The sequence below is a fragment of the Heliangelus exortis genome, chromosome 13, assembly GCF_036169615.1.
Source record: "Heliangelus exortis chromosome 13, bHelExo1.hap1, whole genome shotgun sequence".
NCBI classification, from domain to species: Eukaryota; Metazoa; Chordata; class Aves; order Apodiformes; family Trochilidae; genus Heliangelus; species Heliangelus exortis.
Genome location: NC_092434.1, coordinates 10003754 through 10018591, shown reverse-complemented (window position 1 = coordinate 10018591; position 14838 = coordinate 10003754).

The window sequence follows — 14838 nt, the reverse complement described above, 5'->3', positions numbered from 1 at the left end:
TCTCCAAATCAATCTGGAGGGAGTGTGCTCAAGAGAGCTGGCTTCTCGTGCTGCTCAAGTTTGGGCTCTATGACTCCAACAGCTCAGTCACACTGCTTGCATTTGGACAGGCAGTGCTAGAAATGCTTATTGCTATGTAAATAAGATTAAAAAGGTCTTTCCTCAGAATGTTTGAGGTTCTGAACCTGCTGTTTGTGTCACGTTTGCAAATTTTTTTTTTTGTGTTCTGATGATTTTCAGTTTTGGTAATAATGTAAAAGCAGCTTCATTAGAAACTATCAGAATGGTTATGGGCATTTTGAATTAAATTCTCTGCGATTTTCCTCAATAAAGGAAGACTCTTGTTTAACATCTCCTGTCTTCAAGGCCTTTGTTTATGGTAGAGTGCCAAGGAGCCCTTCTCTTAGCACGGTGTCACTGCTTTCCCCTTCCTTTCTGCATTTCAGACAGTGGAAAAGCCTCAGAACTGATTCTGGCAGCAGTAAAATGCTGATGAAATCTCAGCTTCTCTGAAAGGTGGGAGCTGTGCAGCAGCAACTGGAGCTGCAGTCACATTCCCCAACCCCAGGGGCTGCCTCTGTGCTCTGGGGGATCCTCAGTGTTTCTCTTGCTTCCTGGTGGGATGGGGAAGCAAAGAGATGGGTAGGTCTCATGTCACTTGTTAATTAATCGATTCTCTGCATCATCTGAGTGCTAAACAGCCCTGCTTCCAAATCTGGTACTTTCAAATTGCATCTGCAACCTGCCGAGAAGCATCTCTTTGGCAGAACAAAAGGCCCTGAATTTCAGGGTATTGTGGGATGCTGAAGCTTCCCCTATCGTTAATTTGTCCTGCATAGAAAAGGCAGGGGTTGTGACAGATATGAGGATGATATGGCACTGAAGCAGAGAATTACTCAGCAATAAAGTGAGTAAATTATTTTTTCTTTAGGAATTGTCTTTGTGGATGGCTTGGTGATTGTGGAACTCACAAAAGATCAGAAATACTTGACTTAGGTTTTGTTTCCTTTTCTGAGAGGGGAATAACACTATTGGAATTTGATCTATAGCAGGTACACTCACTGCTTGTAAATCTGGCAGTTAGCATGTCAAAAACCCTCTTACTTGTTTTTTTCAAGGTTATATGTAGATTTTAGTTGGTCTCCAATAACATTCTGGGGAAATTTGTATTAAAAACTCTTCCAAAGTATTTGGGATATCTGTAGGTTGTGTGAAGGATGCCAGGGATTTCACAGTGCTGAAACATGATAATGAACTGTCTTGGTTTGAGATGACCAGGATGAAAATCTCCTATGGCTATACTGACTTGAGACTGCCTGGGACTCCCTTGCCCCCGCCGACCCCCTCCCCAGTCTCCCCCAGCAGGCTGTGGCTGTGGTGATTACAGTGGGGAGAGCAGCTGTGCCTATTGGGAGGACAGGGAATGTCAGATGACCCAAATGGACCAATCACAGTGTTCCTTCCCGTGGTGCTCAGTATAAAATGGCTCCTAAGTGAGCCCTTTCCTGGCCTCTCTGACTGCTGTGCTGGTTGGGTTGGGGTCTATTTGTTTGTTAGCACTTGTGTTCATCTACAATAGCTAAGGTCTTAAATAACTTATTTACAATGGACCATATGTCCAGTTAATACAGTTTGACTTCTATCAAGTGTGTTCAAAGATGAATTTATTATAAGAGGTAAACTACTATTTAATAAGTATTTATTTTCCCCTCTCAAGACTCCTACCTTGCTGGAGAATCACTGGTAATGGTAGAGCACATTCTGGATTGTTACTGCTGTTTCTGGATTCCGTGTGGTCTCTAAACCTTCCTCCATGCCTTGTTGTAGCTTCCCTGGTCCTCTTCTCTCCCATCACAGAGCTCCCTCCTGCTACTTTGAAATGATTGACATGTATTGTGTGGAGTTGAAAACTGAAGCAATACTCACACAGCTTTTGGTGTTGATTGGCAGTTGTCATTCAGGTTCTCCCCTTGCTGGATTTAGGAATTCTTGTTTCATTCACTATCAGTACCACTGGGCTGTAGCCACTACTCCTCCATCCCATATCTGAGATGCCACCCCTAAGGGCATTGACATGTTGGTATGAAACATGCTAAGTGTTATTACATTACATTTTTTAATAGAAGAATGGAGCTCTTACAGTCAGCTTTCGTTTAATAATTCTGTCATTCCTTTCACTGTCCCAAAATATTACTTAGACAGGAGTTTGTCATGACTCCTTGCAGAATTCATATTTAATATTTCCTTAATGTAGAATCTAAATTATTTTTTGTAATCTATGTAAAGATTATGTATAATACAATTAATTGATACAAGTAGTTTCAATTCTCCTTAATATGACAAATCTCTAGTGTGAAATATTCTTAGTTAATGATCAACATAAAATAGATAGAGTTCATCTTTAATGCAAGTACAAGATTTGAATTAATTTGTAGTAGAGAGGAGTTATTAAACTCTATAATATATATACACATACATTCCCCTCTTTTGTTGCTAGAGCTTTTTACATTCAGCAGATATTATGATATGGTTTGGATCTTTCTATCTATATTCTCCCTTTTTCATGCTGAACCACTAGCAGACAGACATTTGGGATTTCTCCAGAATACATTGATACTTTTCTATGCTATCCTCTCATAACTGACTTGCATTTTGGTTTACAGTGACTCATGTTTCCAGTTGATATGAATTATTAGGTGTGTAATTATGAACCATTGGCCCTTTTCCACCTGCCACAGAAGTACCTTCTGTCTCTGAGACTCGACCTCTCTGCAGCACTGTGCTGCTGAAGGCTGTGCTGGTTTAGAGAGGTAAAATCTCTAGCAGAGTGCAGCAGGCTTGGTGGGTTTACACAGGCTAATTTACCTTGAGCAGAGTATTAATGGGAGAGAAAGAGAGCACACAAGTGTACTGGTAGAGGATTAGCATTAAACTGTGTACATTATCATGGTCTCACTTGCTTAGATTGAAGTCGGTGACGTTCTTTAATATTGCTATTAAATTTATAACAGTGAGATAAGCGTCAGTGTTTCTTACAATTGCATTAAAGATGGGGAAAAATCCCGGGAGAAGTGCCAAAAGGAATCTGAATGTTGCTTAAAAGACGCGTGGGATGGAAGAAGCAACTTGCATGGAACATCTGTTTCTGCTGGACCTTGTCACTTTTCTGTCAGTTGTAACACTGAGTTAATCAGATTCTTTTAACTTTAAAAACTGTTGTGTTTAAAATGCAGCACAGATAAAAAAATAACTCTCCAGTTTGCTGGAGTCTGTGCATGTTATGTAATCACTTTATAAATGAGGACAGACCTTGTTGTAAACGTATCTGCTTGTATTTTCTCCCAGTATGGAGTATGAGTGAGAGCTGGAGGGATTTAAGGTGGTTTAATCCTCACTGTTCTTTGTATTCCCACTGTTTCACAGGTCAGTGAGCTGAAACATTTGTGTTGTGTTTAAAAGTATTTTAATGTATTGGCTAGATACAAAAATTCATCTGAAGAATACAATTGAAAGGCTTCTTTACTAATATACTTGCTTGTTTGCTTTATAGAGCTCAAAGAAGTATACCAAAATAAAAGTGTAAAACCAGTCTGTGATCCTGTAGCAGCCCTTTGTGTTAGATGACCCATTCCAGCCCTCCAGCCACAGCAGCCAGAGGCCTGGGCCAGTGTGTCCTGCCTCAGGTGTGTCCTCTGGTTGCTTTCTGACAGGAGAAGTTACTGTAGGATGTGCTGGGGAAAGAAGGAGAACCTCTGGCATCTCTTGAAAGAGCCAACACATAGTCCCTGCAATGTGTTTCCCAAAGCTTTTTCAAGAAAAGTGTTTTCTTTTGTGATCTTTTATTTTGATACTTCAGTTTACCAGCTCTTTATATTATTTTTTTTTATTAAGAGAGCAAATATTTCCTTGAAATATTTTCCACAGAATAGATGTGGATTTTTCTGAAAACATTTTGATGGCAAATGTCTGACCCATCCTACCATAAACCTCTTTTTAGTATGAAGAAAATCATGGCAATAAATTAAGATTATCCTTTTAAGGGCAAAAATTTAACTGTAAATTTAATCAAGAATTAAATAGTGCCCCACATCACTCTTCATATTCTTTCTACAAATTATTCTGTGTTTATTTTTGTCATCTTTAAAAGTACAACAAAAATATAAGTTCACTAAAAATATATGGCTTTTTTATTACAAGCTGTAGTTAAAATAATCTCTTTAAAAAGACAGTTTGGAAGGTACAGTTTTCATGCTGTAGTTGCAGTTATGCCAATTAATGCTGTGATGTTGTTAAATCTCCCAAGCTGTGAGGCATCATTACTTGAGTAAGGGACCTCTGAAGAGACCCATTGCACTTCATGAAGTGGTTCTGGTAAATGAGTGGGCAATGTTCTATTCTTTGAGTCAGCACAGAACAAATATCCCAGAATGGTGCTGGGAGAAGACAGTATTGCTGGAAACACCATGCTAACATATCTGTAAGTCATAAATTTGAGGTCATGATTATTTGCGGTTCACACACCTCATTGCATTATTTTTGTGAGACAGGGGTGTGAATCCTGGTGTGCTGGCTAAACTCCAGTTTGAGCAATTACATTTTATGCCTGAAATTCCCCTGTAGTTCCAGCTCGATGTGTTTCACATCTTGGTTTGTACTGTTGTGGTGTAGTGCTGAGCAGATGACATTTTTTACTCTATGAGTTTCTGCATTTCAGATGTGTGCCTTGTATGTGATTGTAGTCCAGCATTTTTGAAAAAGACTTAGAATGAAACCTGTTGTGCAACCCCCCCCCCCCCCCCCCCCAGTTTCTGCAGAAGTTATGGGAGCAAATGCTGGAGGCTGCACTGTGGCCTCCTGAAGTTTTGTGTAAGTGTGCAATGCAAAAGTCACATAGCTCTTTGTCCCAGTTGGGTCCTTCCTTGTGGGGCATGCCCAACCATACAGGAGACACAGATGGGGTGGAGAAGAAGGCATGGGCCATAGGAAACTCAGTGACAGCTCTTAAGAGACCCTTTTGGGAAACTCCACAGGAGTGAGCTGGCAGGGAAAACTATTGCTGAGGTACTTTGCCATCAGGCGTGGCCATTTCCCCCATCACTGTTTTGCACAGGAGCCTGTGCAGTACCAAGCCCCAGGCACTAACCCAAGGTCCTTGGCCAGGTGTTGTCCTTAGGAATGACCCCAATGCCAATGCTCCTCACAGCAGCTCCATACCAGCCCACATCTTTCCCACCAGCTGCAGGAAAATCACTGATGCCCTCCCACCATGGTCTGGCTGCTGGGTCTGCAATGCTATGTGCATACCCCAGCTGCCTAGAGCTGCTCAGTGAGGTGAAGACCTCTCATATTGGGTAAGCTCATCACCCCCAGTGAGCAGCAGCAGTGGCATATGTGATGCTGTAAATGTAATTGTCTAAGGCAGAGATCTGTTTTCTTTCTTCTTCTCTCAAAAGAAGAGGCCAAGATCAAAAGCCTTAGCCCAATCAGTCAGGCTTTAATCAAATGAAGCACTTGAGCACATGCCTTGTGTTAAGCACATAAGGATTATTGCTGATTTCAAGGAGATAACCACATGCTAAAACAGGGACTCATATCTGGTTCATGGTAACCTCATACTCCCATGTCTGTAGGTAAGACATGCTGCTTCACCCCTTTATTTGCTTTGCAGTGAGGGAAACCTGCTATCTAATAAAAAAATATGCAAATGAAAGTATTAAAATACGCAAGTCTTGTTGCTCTACAATCCATTTTATGTAAAATAAGGGCTTGAATTTAAGCTAACAGCAAGACTCTGTGGCCTTTGCAGTAGGCATCATATCATGGTGCCTAAACAAACTCTTGAATTCTCAAAACTGCAGTGAGTCAGCAGAATTTGATTTTTCACCCCTTCCATTTCAAACTGGGAGGTGCATGCAAGGACCGTAGGCATAAAGACCCATGAAGGGCTGGCACTGTGTATACAAAGAGTGTACCTACATCCACAGCAATTATTAGTTTACAAATCAGGGTTTTTTTAGATCTTGCATTTAGTCGGAAGTTACAACAGTGTTTGCATAATATTTATATAGTGTTTTATGATCAAAGACAATTTCTACATGAGAGACAGCTTCAGCAAATAATTTTTTTGCTGAAGCCTTGTTTCCAGGTTTAAGTTAATGCATTATCTTCATGGGTTTTTTCTATCAATTGCACAACCAGATACTGCATCCTGTTTCCTAAAAGCAGAAATTGTGGGTCTGGGAGAAGTCACAGGGTTAACATCCTAACTTAGAAGCTTGGTCTACCTTTAATTGAAGTGGGTGTCCTCAGCAAGTGGCTTCTCCCATTAGAAATGATTTGCTGCCAGAAATCTATATTCTGTCATACACAATTATGCACCCTACTAATCAACAGAGAACTTGGTAGCACCCCGACATGGAGAAGTCTGCATCTGTTCTAAATCCTGCCCTTCTAAGCAGGATTATTGCCAAGCACTGTGAAGATTGCTTAGCTGGGTACAAAAGATGCTGTACCCAAGCCAAAAGAGGGAAGTAATTCTGATTTTATTTGAATGAGCTTATTTTATTGGATAGAAGGAAGTAATTGAATTATGTACAATAAAATAAGGTTCTGCGTTTTTAAGAAAAACAGCAGCAAATACTATGACATAAAATCTCTTAAACCAGCAGAAGAATGCAAGAGTCTTCAGCAGGTCAAATATCTCGGGTGCTTTTCTGCTCTTCTGAAAGTAAGCACTACTAGGTATACTTTAGGCTACAGTAGTAGTCTTCTGTCAGCTCATTTATCAAATCTGTCAGGCCTTAGAATGTTTAAGCATATGCTTACTGTTAAGCACATGAGCATTATAACTGATCTCAATGAGACTACTTAAGGTGTTTTGTGGACCAGTGTTGCTGTCTGGTCCTCGTGCCAGTAGCACAGCCATGTACATTGTAATGGCTTTTTGTTTTCTGGTGACACCCTCTATTCTTCCATGGTTAGATAGGCCACTGGAGTCCCTTGGAGGGACTATATTCTTGAACATGCTGAGGAAGTTCACAAGCCAAAGAATAGCTTCCTGGATGAGGATAGATTAAATAGATCAGAATTTTTTGACTCAGAAAAGGGATGGCTATGATAAGATGAGAAGAGGAGATATGCAACATAGAGAGGTGGGAATGGTGGTTCAAGAGCTGGGAGGTATCTCAAGAAACTATCAGAGAGCATGTTGAAATTTAAAGTTCCTTATAGAGAGAAAGTCCTTGGTTTTTTCCTACACATCACAGGATTTCCTACACATGCACAGCACATTCTGGAGTCCAGAAATGTAATTAATTTAAACAAGTATTCAGTAAATACAAGTAAGAATGGGCCACCAAGTGCAATCAGATACCTATCTGCAGCTATGACCACAAGCAGCAGCAAAGCAGAGCAAAGGACCCCAATGATCTGCAGGAATCCCTCCTGGGTGTTGTATTCTGTAGCTGTACCCTGCTGCTGCATTGCAAACTATATTCTGCCATTTTGAAACAACTGCACTGTAGTTTGTTGGGGCTTGGTCTTGCTTTTCTGTTGTCATGTGGTGGTTTTTTTTCTTTCAAAATGTTTGTTATTCCAAGCTGTTGGGGCTTTTTTGTTTGGTTGGTTTTGGGGTTTGTTTGTTTGTTTTTACATAGGCATGACAATGTATGACACGATCTTCCATTCCTCCTTTTCTGCATGGTCATAGGACAGGGTTTGAGAGGCTGTTAGAAAATCAGACTGATAGAAGCAACTTTCAGCTGTTGAGGTGAGCTGTTACTGTGCTGGCCACTGATGAAACTGCCAAATATCTTCCCACTTCACAGTGATGTTTACAGGTCTGCTGTGTTTACAGCAGGATGGAAAACTCCTCAGTATTTCTGAAAATGAGATGTGCGTTCCCAAATAGAAATTATATAAATGTTGCATCTGCCTAATACACTGTTCCTATCCATGAGGATGTCACAGTGGTGCTTGAGCACTCCCTATTCTCATGCACGTTGCGTGAGGAAGTTGAATAATGTGACTTTTTATGGTTTTGTTAAGTGCTGAGACTACTTATTGAGCTTATAACTCCATTGTGGTTTTACACTATTATTAACAAGTAAGTGGCTCTCCTGGCTGGCAGTGCAGCTGGGAGTGGCTTTGCAGGTATGGGGGAATCTGTCTGCAGACAGAATTCAGTGGGGTGATGCTGTGTGTGCAGCTGGGCAGCAGACTTTACCTGGGCTGGAGCTATCCTAAGGCTTTGTTCTACTTTTCCCTTTACTGTCTTGAAAGGATTATATCCAGTGGAGATATTTTACATCTGAGATGCCCTTTCTTCTTACTGGCATAATTTGCAAAAAATCTCATTCTTAAGAAAAAAGGAAAATAAGGATCCAAGTTAGAAAAACTATGCCACTGCTTGCAACAAAGTCCTTTCAATCTGCATTTAAATAAAGGTATTGACTATGTAAAACACAAGGCTGCCCAAGGCAGAACATAAATAGTGTTTGCCAGGTATAGTGTTTGATGTGGGTTTCCACACAAGGTATTGAAGGAACACATCGGTAAATCCTGAACCTGCCAACTTTTTCCTGTGCAGTGTCACTCCAGTCTAGTTAGAGTGTATTTAGAAAGTAGCTAAACACACTTTTGTGGAAATCATTAAATAACACAGCAATTCATACATTTGTGGCAGACAGCTTCTAATGCACGTTATTAACTGAGAATAAAATCTCAGCATTTATCTTACATGTTATCTTACCTTTAAAAAAAACATATGCCCAGTATGACTGAGAATATAATACCCTAAAGTTTAAGACTGGTTTGTAAACACAGTCCCTAGTGTCTGCTATTGATCTTTTGCTATTTTAATGCATTTTTACTGACCGACATGTCCTGTGGTAAAGAATATTGCCTAAATTAGTTATCTGATTGGTTCTTTTGATTAATGATGGGACTGTGCTTCATTACACATGACAACATGATCAGAATAATCACTGCAGCCATAGAAGCTGGGTCTGGCATTTTTTATTCCTTCATTTTTAAAGTTCATTTATAAAATTATTTAATGTATACGTCCTAAGTTGTAATTTATTTACATGACACTTTTTTCGATGGGAACTGTTGTACTGTGTCACAAATGGCTAAGAAAACAAGGTAAACTAGATGTACAAATCAATGTCTTCTGGCTCAAGGGGAAAAAAACATAATCAAGATTCAAGAGCTGACCTTGTCCAAAGTCCAACTTGTCACACAACAAACAGTGAGATGCCCAACAAATCACTGGGATCAGCAGGATGTATTCAAAGGAATGTTTGAATGATATTATTCCTTGCTGAAGTTCTTACCAAAACTTCAAGAATCATCTGTGTTGGTGAGAAATCAGGCCAAGACCCAAGGGCTGTTGTGTCCCCAGGGTGGGGCACAGGGCAGGGCTCTGGAGAAGGAGGATGGTTCCCAGGATAGCCCTGCTGAGCTGCCTTGGGCTGTTTGCCTTGGGCAAGCAGCATCTCCATCAGCTGCTTCACAGCCTTTCTGACAGCTCTTCTCAGGCAGGGCTGCTCCTAACCTGCAAAGAAAGCCACATGAGGCTGCAAACAGGTCTCTGGAGAGATAAGGTTTCTTGATTAAACCCCAGAGCCAATCTGAGCAAATATTAACAGCTTGCAACCATATACTCTTCTGCAGTTATAAATGTTGCAAAATTAAAGCACATTTGACTATCTTTGCGTGGAGGACCAAGACCAGATGTGTTGCTTAGCATCTTCTTATCCCCGTGCTGTCTGCCATAGTTTATAGCACCTTCACATGCTTTGAGGTTCTTGATTGCTTTTTAGTAGGTCATTCTGGGATTGATCTGCTTGAATTTATAAGGACATGCATGCCACCTTATGTCATGTTGATGAATGATTCAAAATTTTAAACGGCAATTCAACATTTAATGTTTTGAAAAATGTTTAAATGGTGTCATGCACAGAATAAATGGCAGCTTTCATTTTCTTTCTTCAAAATTCCCTGACAGCCTGTTTACATGATGTTGACAGACATTTTAGCGTCTGCCAGAGAAATAATGTGAAGGGTTGGATACTTGCCATAAAATGGTTTCCTTTCTATGGCAAGTGTGGAAACAAATGTGCTCAGCACAGTCCATACACACGCATATATATTTAAATGTATTTCCAAACAAAAAATTGTTTGTTAGCTGTTACAGCTACAGAAATGTATCTCCAGCAGGACTAACTCCAAAAAGAGTCGAAGCTCAGAGCTTGGAGGGGTGAGGGTCTGACTGACTCCTGGGCTGACTGACTCTTGTCCAAGTCCAGATGATGGTGTACAATGTGACATATTTATTGCAAACTCAGAAACAGTCCTGCTGGTCAGCAGTTAAAGATGCTTCATTTCATCATAGAATTATATTAAATTCTGATGCAACAGCTAAAGAGTATATTTGCAAATGAAATGTTTCACGTGCCTATACACTTCTCTTATTGTACCATTTTTAGTATGCTCTGCCTCATTTTAAGACTTCATTGTACTGGCTCCATATAACACATTATTTACTTTTGAAAGGGAATGTCTATACATATTTAGGGCCCAATCCTTTATGTACATATGCACTTTAAATGGATCTCAGTGTTGGTGCGATAGATTTTGCTCCTGGCTTGCAGGAGGGAGACTGATATTAGTTGTGTGTAGTAAACGTGAAAGTTTAATATACCAATAATTCCATTTCCATGGAATAACTGTGGATTTAGGATGTTTTGCTGAGTTAATTTTAGCTTGTGTTTATACATTCATTTTGTGACTAACAACATTTGTCTAATTAGGGTGGCATACCAAGCTCTTGTGTCCTGGGAAGAGGTTGCTATTGCATGAAATATGTTTAACCGTGGTTAAACACCCTTTAACTTCTCGTGCTGGTTCTAGCTACATAAGAAATTGTTGGTGTTACCTTTGAATGTAGATGACTGAAGCATTAATAATTTTTTTATGAAAGCAATTCTGAATAATGGAGTGATATACTGAGTTTATGATTCTTATATTCTGGATTGGTTTGTTACCAGCACATTAGAAATGGTGACCAGTCAAGTGAATGTCAGCACTTCAGGGCTTTCCAAAGTAGGGCCCATTTTAAAAGCAGGTTTAAACTACTCAATTGGTCCCCAAGTTTTACTATTAGAGGTATATGAAATATTTAAGGACATTGCCAGTTTCACGCTGTACTTAAAAAGTAAATTTTTAATTAGCAGATGTATGAATAGAAGAGAAAATTGATTAATTTTTTCCTTAAATTGATGAATATGTTATATATGGACTGTGCATCTTTGCTTCCAAATGAGGAATTGATGCAGTTTCCTATTTAAAAGATGTTTCCTATCAATACAAGCAGACAATTGGTTAACCTAGTTGAATCTCTCTGTGTGTATACATATGTTACTTAAAAACTTACCAAACTATATAGCAGTTTTTGGAGCTTGTTTTATTGCACTGCAACCTATTATACGTTATAGGATTAAAGCATGTAAAATTGATGTTGAATATGCAAGTTATATGTTAATCTGATTAAATGAATGGAGAATTGCCCAATGCAATCAATTGAAATATTCAACAACTTTTGTTGAGCTTGAAGGAAATTATCTGCCAAACCTATGATACAAGTTTGCGTTTGCAATAATATTTGCCTCTTTGGCATTCAAAAACATATGTGTATAGTGTTTTTCTGATGAGTTAAGATTAGTCCATCAAGGAGAGGCTTGTTGGAACTAGAAATGCAAAAATCTCAGCTACAGAGCTGAGGATTTTAGAGTGTTTTTACTCATAATGCATATTTAAAAAAAAAAAAAACAAATGCACAGGCATCCATATTATTTTATCACTTTATTATTTGTTTATTTTCCCTAAAAATAAGATGACTTGATTTAAGTGTGTGATGCTATTTACTTGTATTTTAAAGCCTTGCATAATATTATACAGTAGATTGAAATGCATACTTATGTCTTTTTCTTTCATTGGACAGCTATGCTAAAGCAAATAAAATCAAACGCATACATTCCCTCTCAGTAGCTTACAAACTGTAAGTGATGGGAAGAAAAAGCCACAGCCATTCCACTGAATTCTATTATTGACAACAGTAGAAGTAAAAAAAATTAGAAAACAAATCCCTTTTTAAATAAAATGAAGTAAAAGACCTACATTGCTTGGAGGAAATGCTAATTGAAAATACCTTGCTAATGCTAGCTAGTCACAGGAAGGAAACATTAAGTTATTATTTTTAATAATGTTTACAAGTATATCCAGCCATTTCCAGCCAGTGAAAAATGTTAGCCTTGGTAAAATGTGGCAGTGCTACTTTTCACTGGTGATGCTGCTCATCTTCTCTCTGATAGCAATCATTAATTTTATTTTTTAACCCAGTCTTCAAATGAAGACAGATGAGCAGGAGAGTTTTAAATGCAAGCTGCTTATGTTCAGAAAAATGGCTGCTAGATTACAGATCACTGTGCCTGAGCTGAGTCCAGTGACGGTTTGGAAAGGGGGAGAGAAAAAAAACAACAAACAAGCATTAGGTGAGAGACAACCAGGCAGAGCTTGTGAGGCTGTGTGTCCAGGGGTGTGTGTCCCAGCCTGCATTTTGGGATGTGGAGGGGAGGGAAAGGAGGATGAGGGAAAGGAGTCCTGCACAATGGTACAGCAATCTTATTCATTTCCTAATTCCTATGGATCTACAGATACATTTATTGTTAATTGGTAATCTGAATGTAACATTTTAACATTTATTTCTCATTAGCCCTAAGAGAAAAGGTATTAGAGCCCAAAATGTGTAATATTGCATCACTGGTAGCATCATCCTACATCTCCTTATTTGCTCTTTTTATGTCATCAGTTGTCTTTCTTGTCAAGAGTCAATGTGCACAATGTAATTTTTAGTATTTGACAGCTTTGCCTTGATTGTTTCATAGCACAGACATGCTGGTTTTATCCTCATGCTCCTAATGCTCACAAGGCTGAAGTTTTCCAGCTTCATTCTGGCCACAGTGAGCTTGTGACTGATTATTCAGATAAACCTTTTCCTGGGTACTCTTTCTGTATTATTTGAAAAGAAGGGCTGGGTTGGGCAGTACATTAATAAGAATGAGAGGCAGTTAAAAGGCAGCAGGGGGCTGGTCACTGGCTGACCTGTGGAGCTGGTTCCAGGTTGCTGATGCATTGCTTTGGACAGACCTCCCGTTCTCCTTTCTTCATCCCCAGCAGTGACCAAGCCCCAGCAGGCAGGAGTGAGGTTGTCCCTGTGTGCTCCAGTATGGCTCATGACACAACTCCTCTGTCAAGGGGAGATATTTAAAAATAAAAGTCAGGAGCTGATTAGATCAAGTATAAACTTTGCCATGGAAGGGCAGATTTTGGACAGTTAACTCTACTCAGATACAAGAGTCTGGTGTTTGCAATCAGTGAGAACAGTCCCTGCATCTCCACTAACATGCAATTTTTGATCTGTTCTTGTAAGGAGCTTTGCTGGCTCAGAATTTGAGTAAAGACAGCATTGAACATGCCTCCTCTATACTTCAGGGTTTTCTGCCAGCCCAACTGCTCCTGGGGAGTGACCTTGTCTCTAGGAATTAGGCCTTTTCATTACAGTCCCTTGTAAGGAGTTGAGAGAGGATTAATTGCTTTGCTCACTGCAGTTTCTGGAAGTACCTCACATTTTTCAGTGGAAGATGACTCTGGAAGTACTTTCCTATGGTGAAACAAATCCCTGCCAAAATAAAATGATGAATCCTGAATATTACTGGCAGCATTTCATGCCAATTTTTGAACAGTTCATTTCTATCTGTGCCTCTGTTGCACACGTTCAGTGAGTTTAATGCCCAGCTGTCAGTGTTCTCCTCCTTAGCTGACCATCAGGACAGGAATCACATGTGCAAGTGTCCTGAGCTCCCCAGAACTCGTGTGGGAGACATGAACCAGACACAGGTTTGAACAGGGAATGTACATCAAAAGTGAAGTTAAGCCTTTTTTTCCTCCTCAATCATAGCATCTTTAGCTGGGATATCCATAAAAAAGTAATTGGGTGAAAAGATTTCGAGGTTCACCAGGGTAGTCGTGTCCTTGTGGTGGAATGATGTTTGGCGACCACTCTGGCAGAGGATGAGCAGATGTGTGCTGACCCAGGTGAGATTTTGGCTGTCCTGCTACCTGAGATGGAAGATGCTCTGGCCTATCTTGTGAGGAGGGCAGGGCTCAGCTGGCTGGAGAGGTTACCACCCCTCCCAGAGTCAGCAGCAGCCAGAGGAAATTTCTTTGATGCCTGCCCTCCCTTGAAAGGCTGCAGCACCTGAGAGATGCCTGACAGCTCTCAGCATCTTTATGATTTAGCTATAGAAATTAATTAAATAACCCATGGACATCTAACTCATGTTCTCTCTTTCCATGCTTAGCTTAAAAGGAGTTGCTTAGTGCAAATCCAGCCCTAGCAAGGTGAAACCATCTTCCAGACAATGGCAGGTCCTGGGCAGTGATGGCTCACTTAGAGTTCTCAGAAAGTGAGTGCAGAGGTAGAGAAAAAGTTGGAGAGTGGTGAGAGGGGTGCTGGGAGGTAACGAAGGCCTTCAAAGTAAGAGTGATGTTAGAGGGTGTCAGGAGGCAGAAGGTGCCAGCTGCCTGACAAAAGAAATATCATTACTCACCATTAAAGAACACTCCAGATGCTTGATATAGTCATGGGTGTTCTCCTGTATTTTTTTTTAGCAAAGCTCCTAGCCTTTCTGCAATGTTGTTTTCTGGAGTCAGGGCCAAAATCTGTGAGCTTTTGTTCAAGCAAGTAGACCATGAATCTAATAAGTTAGAGCCAGC